The 13782-nt window shown below is 41.1% G+C and overlaps 1 protein-coding gene across 10 annotated transcripts in view; it reads right to left on the bottom strand.

Moving 5' to 3' along the window:
* The window catches only part of SORCS1 (sortilin related VPS10 domain containing receptor 1), a 502721-nt gene that overhangs the window by 406171 nt on the left and 82768 nt on the right, over window positions 1–13782 (bottom strand). The window lies entirely within an intron of this gene.

Here is a 13782-nt window from a genome sequence, read left to right as displayed (position 1 = left end):
AGCCAGCAATGAGTGATACACAGCAGCCAAATGTTTTTCTATTAAGGTGTATTATAACTCTGATCCTTTCCAGAGTTGTGACCAGAATCAATTAGGTTGGTGAGTTTATTCAAGCTTCTGTCAGAGACCCCAGCCATGACTGTCTTCAATCACATGAACACCCAGCTCATAGGGACTTAATGAGTCTTTCACACTCAAGGCCTGCACAGCCCTGACTGCCTATTTTTCTGTAATGAAGGCTGACACATATGTCCCATCCATCCCACCTGATGTCCTTTCATACCAAATGGTATAAGGGCTTTAGAATTTTTGCCAAGTGTGGGATAAACACTCTCCAGTAGCCTAGAAGACCTCAAAACTCCTGTAACACTGCCACAGATATAGGGGTAGGAAAGGCCTGGGCTTTACCTATGACTGCTTCTGGTATCACTTTAGTCTTACCTGACCAGACGACCCCGAATAATTTGACTAATCAGGTCCCTGAACCTTGGTGCTGTTCACAGCCTATCCTTTCTCCTGTAGATGTTGCAGCACTCTAGGTGCTGCACCTTCTAAAATGGAAAGCAGCAGACATGAGCATGATATCATCAATATAGTGGTACAGCTGCACCATTGGTGATTTCTCCCAATCTGCCAAGTCCTGGGCTGCAAGTCTGTGACAGATGGTGGGGCTGTGTAGTTATTCAGTAGAAGGCAATGAACGTCCATTGCCATTCTTCCCACGTGAAAGCAAACTGTTCCTGACTTTCCTGCTCTGTCAATGGAAATGAAGGCATCAACAAGATCTACAACATACTGGTATGTTCCTTGTTTATGACTGAGGCTGTCCATCAGGTTGGCAATAGAAGGGATGGCAGCATGCATAGAGGGTATGACTTTATTCAATTCTCTGCAATCTACAGTCATATACCAGGAGTCAACTGACTTTTTTACTGGCCACACTGGGGAATTGAAAGGACTATGGGTAGGCTTTATAATACCCACCTTTTCCACTTCCTGGAGGATTTCTTCAATTTCTTTATGCCTTCCAGGCAATTTGCATCAATTGGTATTAGTCACTCACCAAGGCACAGGCAAAGCTATATGGGCAGGTGCTTAACTTGTCCCCTCAGGACTGCCTTCACCACACATGTTCTCAGTCTGAACTCACCTGCAGTGGTCTGCAACCATACACCTGCAGGATAGCTATTCCCAAAACATATTTGGGGATGGGAAAAATATATATAGTATACTCCTTTGGAGTTAGACTTACTATTCCCAAAGGGATTTGGGCTTGTTTCACTCTGATAGTATTACCCCTGTATCCATCTATAAGAGTGGGGTGTCCCTGGAAACCACTCAGGGTTGCCATAAATCAGTGATCATTCAGCCCCTGTGTCTACCAGAGCCAGGACACATTGTACATTCACTGGGGACTAATGGATAGCTATTTCATCATGTGGCCTTCAGTTACCCCTGGTTTCTCAGGGCAGGTACCTCGGCCTTCCCCTCAATGAAATCATAAACCCCAATCATCCTCTTTTGTGGGTTCAGGCAAGGTTGGTTCACTCTCCAACAGGAAGTCTTGCAAACACATAGGCTGGACTTGTGACTCTATCTCTGGCCTGTGCCTCTTAGTTCTCAGTGACTAGAACTGCTGCACCAGTTTCAGTTGTTGCCACAGCTCCAGTAAGATTTTATTTGACTTTCTATCTGATTGTCTTCTGTCTGCTCCTGCCCCTATTAAATCAACCCAAACATTTGGGTCCTTGTAACCTTCACAGGGCCCTTTAAATTCTTCCTCTGAGTAGCAGATCTTATTTCTTTCCATGCTCTCACTGCTTCAGCCTCACCCAGGTCTGCTACTGTACTGATAACCTCACTTGTGGGCTTCCCTAAGTGAGGGCCAAGAATGGCCACTAGAGGCCCAAAGAGGGATGTGGGATCCATTTGAAGCACAACATTTCTCATCCCTACAGTAAAAGGTTCCCTATATGGACTGTAATTCTCTGGATTATAGACGGTATTTTCATGCCTAGCTCCCAAAACACCTGTTGGAGCTCAGCATGTATCTGCCATCTAATAGAGGAGGGTGATAAATAACCCTGCTTGGGGGACATAGCACAAAGTACAGCCATAAGCCAATCCAGGAGGGAGTGACTCCCTGGGGTCTGATGTGCATTTTGTGATCACTGCCTCAAGTCAGGATGAACTGTCAGGGAAGCCAGCTTTCCCATCTCTAATTCAGACAGAACAATTCCATACCCCCTAAATTCCAAAGATTCAGAAGCCAAGCTGATATTGACTCCAAGGGCCTCTGCTGAAACAGGGAGTCCAAATCCACTAGCTCAGCCTGAGTATAGGGGCAGAGCATAGAGTGCTCCACGACCTGGGGAGGGAGCTGTACCTCTCCCAGAGAGACCCTCAGTTGCTGTGTCTTTATTTTATTTACAACCACTGAGCATGCTTTCAATAGAGGAGTGCCTCATAGCCATGCTAGCTCAGTCTTCAGCAGCTCTCTTACTTCCCATCAATACCTTGCAGCTGATATTTTTTTTCTGCCTCTTATTTTACTTCCCTCAGAAGTATGTTGTCCTCCTCCATGGCTTTTGCCTCCTTCAGAGCACGTGGCAGAGCTACTGGCTCATTCTGTAAGGAATCTTTTATCTCTTCCACGGGACCTTACAGCTCACGTTCTCACCCTGCCTCTTCTTGTGCTTCTAGCAGGGGTACGTCTTTCTCTTTCATGGCCTTTACCTCTTCTACAATACTTGCAGCAACACCATTTCATTTTTTAACAAACCTTATACTTCCTCCATAGCACCTCACAGCTGGTGTTTTATGCTGCCTCCTCTCATACCAATGCCATTTCAGTCTTCAATGAATCCACAGCAGTTTGCAGCACATGTTCTCATACTGCCATTTCTTGTCTCTTTCAGTAGCAGTTCTCATCTGTAGGCATTTTTAATACTGTGAGAAACAGCCAACCCACAGTTCCTGCTGCCTCACGGGCACTCTGTTTATCAAAGTACCTCCTTATTATACCAAGGGCCACCTCCACTGTCTCAGGTGTCACCTCTACCTGCCTCCAGTCCTGGGGTGGGGCCCAGCCCTCTAGGAGGCAAGCCGCCTCAGACCACACACCCACTGGGGAACACTCAACTGTTTCCGCATTCACAGGGGCAGCCCGCTGAAGCACCCCTCTCATAAGGGCAGCCTGTTTCATTCTTCAGTCTACAATGAATCCTGCCGACATCATCAACTGTCTTACCAATGGGTTTCAGCACCAGACAAGTTCACTATGGATTCCCTGAGACTGAGGAATGACAACTGAACATTCTTGGAGTTAAAAGGTTTATTACCCAGCTTTATTCTCTAGGTCAAACACTAGAATTACATCTGCATCAAACAGGTCAACAGGTCTGTAGATCTGTAATTCTTTTGTCTCTGCCTCCACCCACAGCACTTATATATTATATACACTTATATATTTATATAGTGACTCAGTCAATAATAGCTTATTGCCTACAGGTATGGAAGCAGTAGCCTAGCAGTAGACCAATTACCTCATTAACTAGTTTAGGTTGACGTTGAGAATCCTGGCCATTGGAACAATTTTCCCCACACTAGGAAAACATACACAGATCTTTATTGTATTTATTCAGTTATTAATTAATTAATAAACAACCATTGTATTAAGTATTTCACATGCCATATCTCATGTAATCACAACAATCTGTCAGCTAGGTACCATTACTATCATCATTTTAGAGCTGAGAGAACTGAAACACAGGAGAGAGAAACAACTGGATCCAGTCCACACTGCTACAGAACACAGAGCCCCATTTCCAGCTTGGATCTCCAACTCCAGAGCTTTCCCTTTGCACCACAATGTTTTGATGCCTCTATAAAATGACATTCTCCTTTGTATGTGCTACACAGAGCAAAGGGAAAGGAAGAGGCATAGATGTGAATGTAGCACTTAGGGGAGAACAGAATATTCAGGAAGAGGTGAGAATTTAGGGATCAAGAAACTACCTTTCTCTAATTTTGAAATTCCAAGCCATCACTTAATGTCTGGGCAACTCACGGTTCCCATCAGTTAAATGTAACTGCTTTTCCTTAATCACTTACAATCAGTGTAAAGTGTTATGTAAGTAAAGGGAATTAGAAAATTTTAGAATAAGCCCAATATTAATCTTGAAGTATCTTCCCTATGTGATGCACAGCATTAAACATTATTGTAAAATGCTCTGGGACAGTGGTTCTGTTTCTATTAATTCACCAAGTAAACCCTCTACTGTAACAATTTTAACTTTTTTGAGCAAAGTTCACAATGTTAAATAGTTTACAGCCAGCAAAAAGGGGTTCAACCCTTGAGTAGTAAAGTATTTGGGATATAAAAAAAAAAACCAGCACTCATCCAATTCCTAGTTCTAGCTCAGCATGCTGAGAGAATTCAAAACAAGATTAGAAACGAGAAGGCAATTTATCACCTAAGGGAGGGAAGCCTGTCTTTGACATTGAATTATAGGATAGGAACTTGGAATGTGAATTCTTTCTGCATACTAGTCTTGCCCAGATCCCAGACTAAAGTGTTCTCTGGTAAGGAAAACAATCCCAAAAAACTAAATGCCATTGGTCTAGAGACATCTCTCTCATTCCACCCAGTGACTTAACACTCTTCCAGTACCCAACTTTCTGCACAGGCTACTCCCTGCATTTTTCTCCACCAACTATGTTTAGAGAGCTCTTCGCGTTTTGTATTTACCTCCACCTTTGTACTTGGATCATTCTTCCAGGACCACCAGTGAGACTGACTAATCAACATTCCTCTCTTCTGAGCTTCCAAAGCAACAATGTCCCATATCTCACAATTTAGCTCATAACAACAGTAAGGTCGGTTATTGTTTCATGGTGGTTGTATTAATGTAAAGTACTCTCTTCAACTAGCCTTAAATTCATTGAGCCCACTGACACATTTTACTATACTGTATCCCTCACAAAATGCATAAAAGGCACTTAAGAAGTTAACTGGTTAAAAATGGTGGTGAGATCATAAGGTAGTACTCTGAAGCAGATAATCCCTCTCAGTCTATACAGAATTTTCACCATTGTTTTGAGTTATATCTGGAATTGGGTCACTGGTATTAAGCAACTGAGAACTATGTATCTTAACAGTGACATTCTATAACATTGATGAGAGTGGAGGATGGGTTCTGCTGTCTTAAGTGGTCTTAGCACTTATTCTTGAAGGAGGTACCATGAAAGTGAGCAATCACCACACCCTCCGGTAACCACCACTACCAAAGACTTTGTGCTACCTCTTCAGCCTAAGGCAAAGAATGGTAAGGGAAAGTTTGCTTGATGCTGGAATATCAGCTAATTAACCCTCCAAAGCCAGTTCGCCCCCTACTTCTGGAAAATGGATAATAGAAATTTGAGGCAAGACATTTTCCAGAAACAAAGCAGGAAGGTCCTGTGTGAGAAACTCATTCCATCTGACTAGCTTTGCTGGTGCAAGTCGGCACAGATGCCACGCAAACATCGCCAAGAGGAGAACTCCAAGTTAACACAAAACCTGGATTTACTAGCCAATAATGAAGGTGTTTTGGAGGGACCCCAGCTCCTGCCTTGGCTGGCTTACAATTTTTCTCACAGGCTGCTCCCATCTAAAAGATTAATAAAATAAAATGTATGATGAAAACAAAGAGAGATTTAGCTCTCAAATTGTAACATAATTATGCTCATGCAATCTAAATAATTCTCAGTCTGAAATTACTCAGAGACCCAACTGAATATATTATAAACACTCTGGTCATAAAGCCTGTGTTTCCCAGCAATAAAATTGCTGCAATAAACATTTGGGTTCTTTTCCATTTTTAGAACCATTTTGGACAACCTGCTTCTAATGTATTTTCTTAGCACCCTCACAGTCTTCCACTGAATGACAAAACCCCCAGTGCTTTTCCTGAGTGGCTGACACCAAACAATAATCTTTTTCAGTGTGTAGTCTTCCCACTGCCTAGTAAGAGCTTTCTGTTAGGTTCATCACCACTAAATCTCTCCCTGAGAGACCTTCTGCAATTTACAGGCAACTAGAAAAATGAGATGATCTCTCTTAAACTCATGTCATTTCATCATTAACCAAAACACTTTCTGAACACCAATGACACCTCCAGTTTAAGGACAATTTGCTTCCTTAGATCGAAAATCACACACTCCTTTCTCCAAGTTCCTGTGTCTGGTAACAACATCCTTATTGATAAGAAATGTCTTCAATCAAATAGTGCATCATTTTATAGAGAGCTTCGCATGTGAAGGACCGTCAGCAGTTCTATAATCTAAACATTAAGAGAGTATTGCACTGGCATCAGAAGCTCTTTGCATGCAAGAGCTAAAAAGTTACCCCACTGCTGATAATTAGATAAGCAAATTTTAACTAGTTCTGCTTTTTCTTCACCCTTAAAACTTGATTAAAACAATAAAAAATGATGCATAATCTCCTAAATTAATTGTGACCTGAAGATACTGATTGTGCTCATTGGCTGAACAAAGTGTGCCATTTCAAATAAAATCTGATAGAAAATTCAAAAGTTATCCTTGGTCCCCAGGGTGCTACTGTATACCTACAGTCTGCTCTCTTTCCCCCTTTCTGCCTCACATAATTATAGCTAATATACTTCTTACAGCATAGTGTGGCAAGTACATACATTTTTCATTTCACTTTGTCTTACAACCATGTTAAGAGGTATTATCAATATTCCCATTTAATGAGTGAATCCACAGAGGTTCAGAAAGGTTAGTCAATATGGTCACAAAGCTAGTAAGTCCATTTCAGATCTGAGTCTAGAACTCATATGCCTACACACCCTGCTAGACCACCTCTTTAATCTTTCCCTCTCTGTTCTACAGGAGTCCAGTCTCACCATACCTCATGACTCAGTGGATCATGCTAAAGGAGGAAAACCTCTCCTGTAGCAAGTCTCAGGTCACCAAGTCCCAGGCTAACCCCAAATAGAATTATTTAAGAGGAAATCATCGTATGTTTCCTCATAGGGAATTTTCTATAATTCACTGAAATACACAGTTGACTTGATTACTTTGTTTTTATATATGATATGAACAGGTTGTGAATTCAGCAACATGCCTACCACTAAACTGCTATAATGTTGATCTGCTGTATAAACTATTATAACAAGATCTGCTGTTTGGAGAATTGTTCTCTAATAGGTTTGCTCCACCCCAAGCAGGCTCTGGTGGGTGAAAGACTTTGAGAACCTAGTTCCCAAAGTGCTACTTTCTTTCTTTGAATTCTGTAACAATTACATCCTGCCCTATTCAGAAAAAGTTAATCACTTTTTATGTATTGCCTGCTAATGGCTGTCATTTAGTCTATTTCAAGATTGAGCAGATTTTTAGAGCTAGTAAATATACAAAGACATAAAGAGAAACACAAAACAGGTAAAATGGGAAGAAAAACAGAATGAAAAGGACAAGAAAAGTAGAATAAAAAGGGACAACATGAATAATATCAACAAAGAAGAAAGCAAGAGCTCCTCAGCAATCACTGGCCTCTTCTGTGGCTATCCAGATCAGGGCTTGTTAACATGATCCAGAAAACCGTAGAGAACAATTCACAAAAAAAAAACATTGCTGGGGGCTACCTGGACCAATGGGAAAGTGCTAGAAATATCCTCTTGTTGTCTTTCAACTCCCAGCAAATATCACAAACATGTTTGAGTTTATATGTCTGTGAAGAAAAAAATCAGTTCAAAACTGATAAAAAGAGATCCTGTAAAGAGACAGTAGCAATGTCCCATTTGGCATGTTTGAAACAACAATGTCATTTTTAATTGTCCAATTTGTTGTGGAATTGCCCCGTTTTCCTTCATTTTAATTTCAGGGTTTGTTTATTTTTTAATCACACCTGCACTTCCAGAAACTCTCAGAGCAGAGATTTTCTGTGTCAAAGCATGGTTTCCCAGCTGTCAGAACAGGGCCTTGTCGGCCCTCAGGGGCTCTAAGGCAGAAATGAAATGGTTTCAAATATTTGAAACTTTACTTTCTTTACACTTTAGAAGGGGCTTATTTTATTTATTCTACTTATTTTTTAGGTATACTTTCTTTTTTTTCATTTCATATAACTTTTCTGTTCAAAGGTGAAGATTTTTTACCACACAGAGTAGTTTTCTATATATATAAGTAAGATCCTTAAAATCCAAGGGCTGAAGGGGCGGAGCCAGGATGGCGGCGTGAGTAGAGCAGCGGAACTCTCCTCCCAAAACCACATAGAAATATGAAAATATAACAAAGACAACTCTTACTAAAATAGACACCAGAGGACACAGGACAACATCCAGACCACATCCACACCTGCGAGAACCCAGCGCCTCGCAAAGGGGGTAAGATACAAGCCGCGGCCCGGTGGGACCTGAGCACCCCTCCCCCCGGATCCCGGCGGGTGGAAAGAAACTGGAGGGTTTTTTTTTCTTTTTTGGTGAGTGCTTTTTGGAAGCCTTAAAGGGACAGGGACCCCAATACCAGGGAAATAGGGCAGTAAGACTGGTGAGTGGGCACCTGAGACCGGCGCCTGAGGACAAAGAAAATCGCGTGTTTTTCCCTTTTTTTTTGGCGAGTGCTTTTTGGAAGCCTTAAAGGGACAGGGACCCCAATACCAGGGAAACAGGGCAGCAAGACCGGTGAGTGGGTGCCTGAGACCGGAGCCTGAGGACAAAGAAAATCACGCGTTTTTTCCTTTTTCTTGGCGAGTGCTTTTTGGAAGCCTTAAAGGGACAGGGACCACAATACTAGGGAAACAGAGCAGCAAGACCGGTGAGCGGGTGCCTGAGACCGGCGCCTGAGGACAAAGAAAATCGCGTGTTTTTCCCTTTTTTTTGGCGAGTGCTTTTTGGAAGCCTTATAGGGACAGGGACCCCAATACTAGGGAAACAGGGCAGCAAGACCGGTGAGCGGGTGCCTGAGACCGGCGACTGAGGACAAACAATATCGCGCGTTTCTCCCTTTTTTTTGGGGGCGAGGGCTTTTTGGAAGCCTTAAAGGGACAGGGACCCCAATACTAGGGAAACAAGGCAGCAAGACGGGTGAGCGGGTGCCTGAGACTGGCGCCGGAGGACAAAGAAAATCACGCGTTTTTTTCTTTTTTTTTTTCTTTCCTCTTTCGTTGTTGCTGTTGTTGTTTTGGTTTGGAGAGTGCTTTTTGGAAGTCTTAAAGGGGCAGGACAGGTCACTTAGGCCAGAGGCAGGGAATCTGGGGATCTCTGGGCACTCTAACCCCCTGGGCAGCAGGGAGCACAGAGGCCCATTATGGAGATAAATAGCTTCCCGGCTGCTCCCCCTCCAACAGGGCTCCACCATTTTGGCCACGCCCAAAGCAACAGCAGAGATAAACTCCATTGCAACCGGGAAGAAAGCGGCCAAGCATAAGCCAATAGAGGTCACTATTCTCCCAGGAGAGGAACACCACAAACCAACAAGAAGGAAAGCTCTTCCAGCTGTCACTCGTACCAGCTCTGCAAACAATTTCTATCACCATGAAAAGGCAAAACTACAGGCAGACAAAGATCACAGAGACAACACCTGAGAAGGAGACAGACCTAACCAGTCCTCCTGAAAAAGAATTCAAAATAAAAATCATGAACATGCTGACAGAGATGCAGAGAAAAATGCAAGAGCAATGGGATGAGATGCAGAGAAAAATGCAAGAGCAATGGGATGAAGTCAGGAGGGAGATCACAGATGTCAGGAAGGAGATCACAGAAGTGAAATAATCCCTGGAAGGATTTATAAGCAGAATGAATAAGATGCAAGAGGCCATTGAAGGAACAGAAACCAGAGAACAGGAACGTATAGAAGATGACATAGAGAGAGATAAAAGGATTTCCAGGAAAGAAACAACACTAAGAGAAATATGTGACCAATACAAAAGGAATAATATTCAAATTATAGGGGTACCAGAATAAGAAGAAAGAGGAAAAGGGATAGAAAGACTCTTTGAAGAAATAATTGCTGAAAACTTCCCCAAACTGGGGGAGGAAATAATCGAACAGACCACGGAAATACACAGAACCCCCAACAGAAAGGATCCTAGGAGGACAACACCAAGACACATAATAATTAAAATGGCAAGGATCAAGGACAAGGAAAGAGTTTTAAAGGCAGCGAGAGAGTAAAAGGTCACCTATAAAGGAAAACCCATCAGGCTAACATCAGACTTCTCGACAGAAACCCTACAGGCCAGAAGAGAATGGCATGATATATTTAATGCAATGAAACAGAAGGGCCTTGAACCAAGGATACTGTATCCAGCATGACTATCATTTAAATATGATGGCGAGATTGAACAATTCCCAGACAAGCAAAAGCTGAGGGAATTTGCTTCCCACAAACCACCTCTACAGGGCATCATACAGGGACTGCTCTAGATGGGAGCACCCCTAAAAAGAGCACTGAACAAAATATACAACATATGAAGAATGGAGGAGGAGGAATAAGCAAGGAGAGAAGAAAAAAATCTCCAGACAGTGTATAATAAGCAAGCTAAGTTAGGCAGTAAGATACTAAAGAAGCTAACCTTGAACCTTTGGTAACCACGAATCTAAAGCCTGCAATGGCAATAAGTACATATCTCTCAATAGTCACCCTAAATGTAAATGGACTTAATGCACCAATCAAAAGACACAGAGTAATAGAATGGATAAGAAAGCAAGACCCATCTATATGCTGCTTACAAGAAACTCACCTCAAACCCAAAGACAAGCACAGACTAAAAGTCAAAGGATGGAAAAACATATTTCAGGCAAACAACAGTGAGAAGAAAGCAGGGTTTGCAGTACTAATATCAGACAAAATAGACTTCAAAACAAAGAAGGTAACAAGAGGTAAAGAAGGATACTACATAATGATAAAGGGTTCAGTCCAACAAGAGAATATAACCATTCTAAATATATATGTACCCAACACAGGAGCACCAGATTTGTGAAACAAATACTAACAGAACTAAAGAGGGAAATAGACTGCAATGCATTCATCTTAGGAGACTTCAACACACCACTCACCCCAAAGGATAGATCCACCGGGCAGAAAATAAGTAAGGACACACAGGCGAACAACACACTAGAACAGATGGACCTAACAGACATCTATAGAACTCTACATCCAAAAGCAACAGGATATACATTCTTCTCAAGTGCACATGGAACATTCTCCAGAATAGACCACATACTAGCTCACAAAAAGAGCCTCAGTAAATTCCAAAATATTGAAATTCTACCAACCAATTTTTCAGACCACAAAGGTATAAAAGTAGAAATAAATTCTACAAAGAAAACAAAAAGGCTCACAAACACATGGAGACTTTACAACATGCTCCTAAATAATCAATGGATCAATGAACAAATAAAAATAGAGATCAAAGAATATATAGAAACAAATGACAACAACAACACAAAGCCCCAACTTCTGTGGGATACAGTGAAAGCAGTCTTAAGAGGAAAGTATAGAGCGATCTAGGCACACCTGAAGAAGGAAGAAAAATCCCAAATGAATAGTCTAATATCACAACTATCGAAACTGGAAAAACAAGAACAAATGAGGCCTAAAGTCAGCAGAAGGAGGGACATAATAAAGATCAGAGAAGAAATAAACAAAATTGAGAAGAATAAAACAATAGCAAAAATCAATGAAACCAAGAGCTGGTTCATTGAGAAAATAAACAAAATAGATAAGCCTCTAGCCAAACTTATTAAGAGAAAAAGAGAATCAACACAAATCAACATAATCAGAAATGAGAATGGAAAAATCACGACAGACCCCACAGAAATACAAAGAATTATTAAAGACTACTATGAAAACCTATATGCCAACAAGCTGGAAAAACTAGAAGAAATGGACAACTTCCTAGAAAAATACAACCTCCCAAGACTGACCAAGGAAGAAACACAAAAGTTAAACCAATTACGAGCAAAGAAATTGAAACGGTAATCAAAAAACTACCCAGGAACAAAACCCCGGGGCTGGACAGATTTACCTCGGAATTTTATCAGACACACAGAGAAGACATAATACCCATTCTCCTTAAAGTGTTCCACAAAATACAAGAGGAGGGAATACTCCCAAACTCATTCTATGAAGCCAACATCACCCTAATACCAAAACCAGGCAAACACCCCACCAAAAAAGAAAATTACAGACCAATATCCCTGATGAATGTAGATGCAAAAATACTCAATAAAATATTAGCAAACAGAATTCAACAGTATATCAAAAGGATCATACACCATGACCAAGTGGGATTCATCCCAGGGATGCAAGGATGGTTCAACATTCGAAAATCCATCAACATCATCCACCACATCAACAAAAAGAAAGACAAAAACCACATGATCATCTCCATAGATGCTGAAAAAGCATTTGACAAAATCAACATCCATTCATGATAAAAACTCTCAGCAAAATGGGAGTAGAGGGCAAGTACCTCAACATAATAAAGGCCATATATGATAAACCCACAGCCAGCATTATACTGAACAGCGAGAAGCTGAAAGCATTTCCTCTGAGATCGGAAACAAGACAGGAATGCCCACTCTCCCCACTGTTATTTAACATAGTACTGGAGGTCCTAGCCATGGCAATCAGACAAAACAAAGAAATACAAGGAATCCAGATTGGTAAAGAAGAAGTTAAACTGTCTCTATTTGCAGATGATATGATACTGTACATAAAAAACCCTAAAGACTCCACTCCAAAACTACTAGAACTGATATCGGAATACAGCAAAGTTGCAGGATACAAAATTAACACACAGAAATCTGTAGCTTTCCTATACACTAACAACGAATCAATAGAAAGAGAAATCAGGAAAACAATTCCATTCACCATTGCATCAAAAAGAATAAAATACCTAGGAATAAACCTAACCAAAGAAGTGAAAGACCTATACCCTGAAAACTACAAGTCACTCTTAAGAGAAATTAAAGGGTGACTTGTAGTTTTTGGTGGTTTTTGTGACTTGTAGTAGTTTTGGTGACTTGTAGTAAGGTGGTTTTTAAGGGGGACCTGATATAGGGGAGTGCATAGTAAACATAGTATTCCTCATGTAAGTGTAGATTAAAGATTAAAAGAAAAAAGAAAGAAAGAAAGAAAAGGGGAATTACTCCTTGATAGGATAAAACAATTGGTAAATCAAAGATTAACGCATGCTTTAAATATCCTTAATGTTGATCACTTAAAGGGTGTCAGATGATCATCCCATGCTCATGGCTAGGAAGAATTAATATCGTCAAAATGGCCATCCTTCCCAAAGCAATATACAGATTTGATGCAATCCCTATCAAATTACCAGCAACATTCTTCAATGAATTGGAACAAAAAATTCAAAAATTCATATGGAAACACCAAAGACCATGAATAGCCAAAGCAATCCTGAGAAAGAAGAATAAAGTAGGGGGGATATCACTCCCCAACTTCAAGCTCTACTACAAAGCCATAGTAATTAAGACAATTTGGTACTGGCACAAGAACAGAGCCACAGACCAGTGGAACAGATCAGAGACTCCAGAAATTAACCCAAACATATATGGTCAATTAATATTTGATAAAGGAGCCATGGACATACAAGGGCAAAATGACAGTCTCTTCAACAGATGGTGCTGGCAAAACTGGACAACTACATGTAGGAGAATGAAACTGGACCTTTGTCTAACCCCATATACAAAGGTAAACCCAAAATGGATCAAAGACCTGAATGTAAGTCATGAAACCATTAAACTCTTGGAAAAAAAC

The sequence above is a fragment of the Manis javanica genome, chromosome 7, assembly GCF_040802235.1.
Source record: "Manis javanica isolate MJ-LG chromosome 7, MJ_LKY, whole genome shotgun sequence".
Classification (NCBI taxonomy): domain Eukaryota; kingdom Metazoa; phylum Chordata; class Mammalia; order Pholidota; family Manidae; genus Manis; species Manis javanica.
The sequence above is the reverse complement of the archived record's forward strand: the minus strand, read 5'-3'. Positions and strand labels throughout refer to the sequence as shown.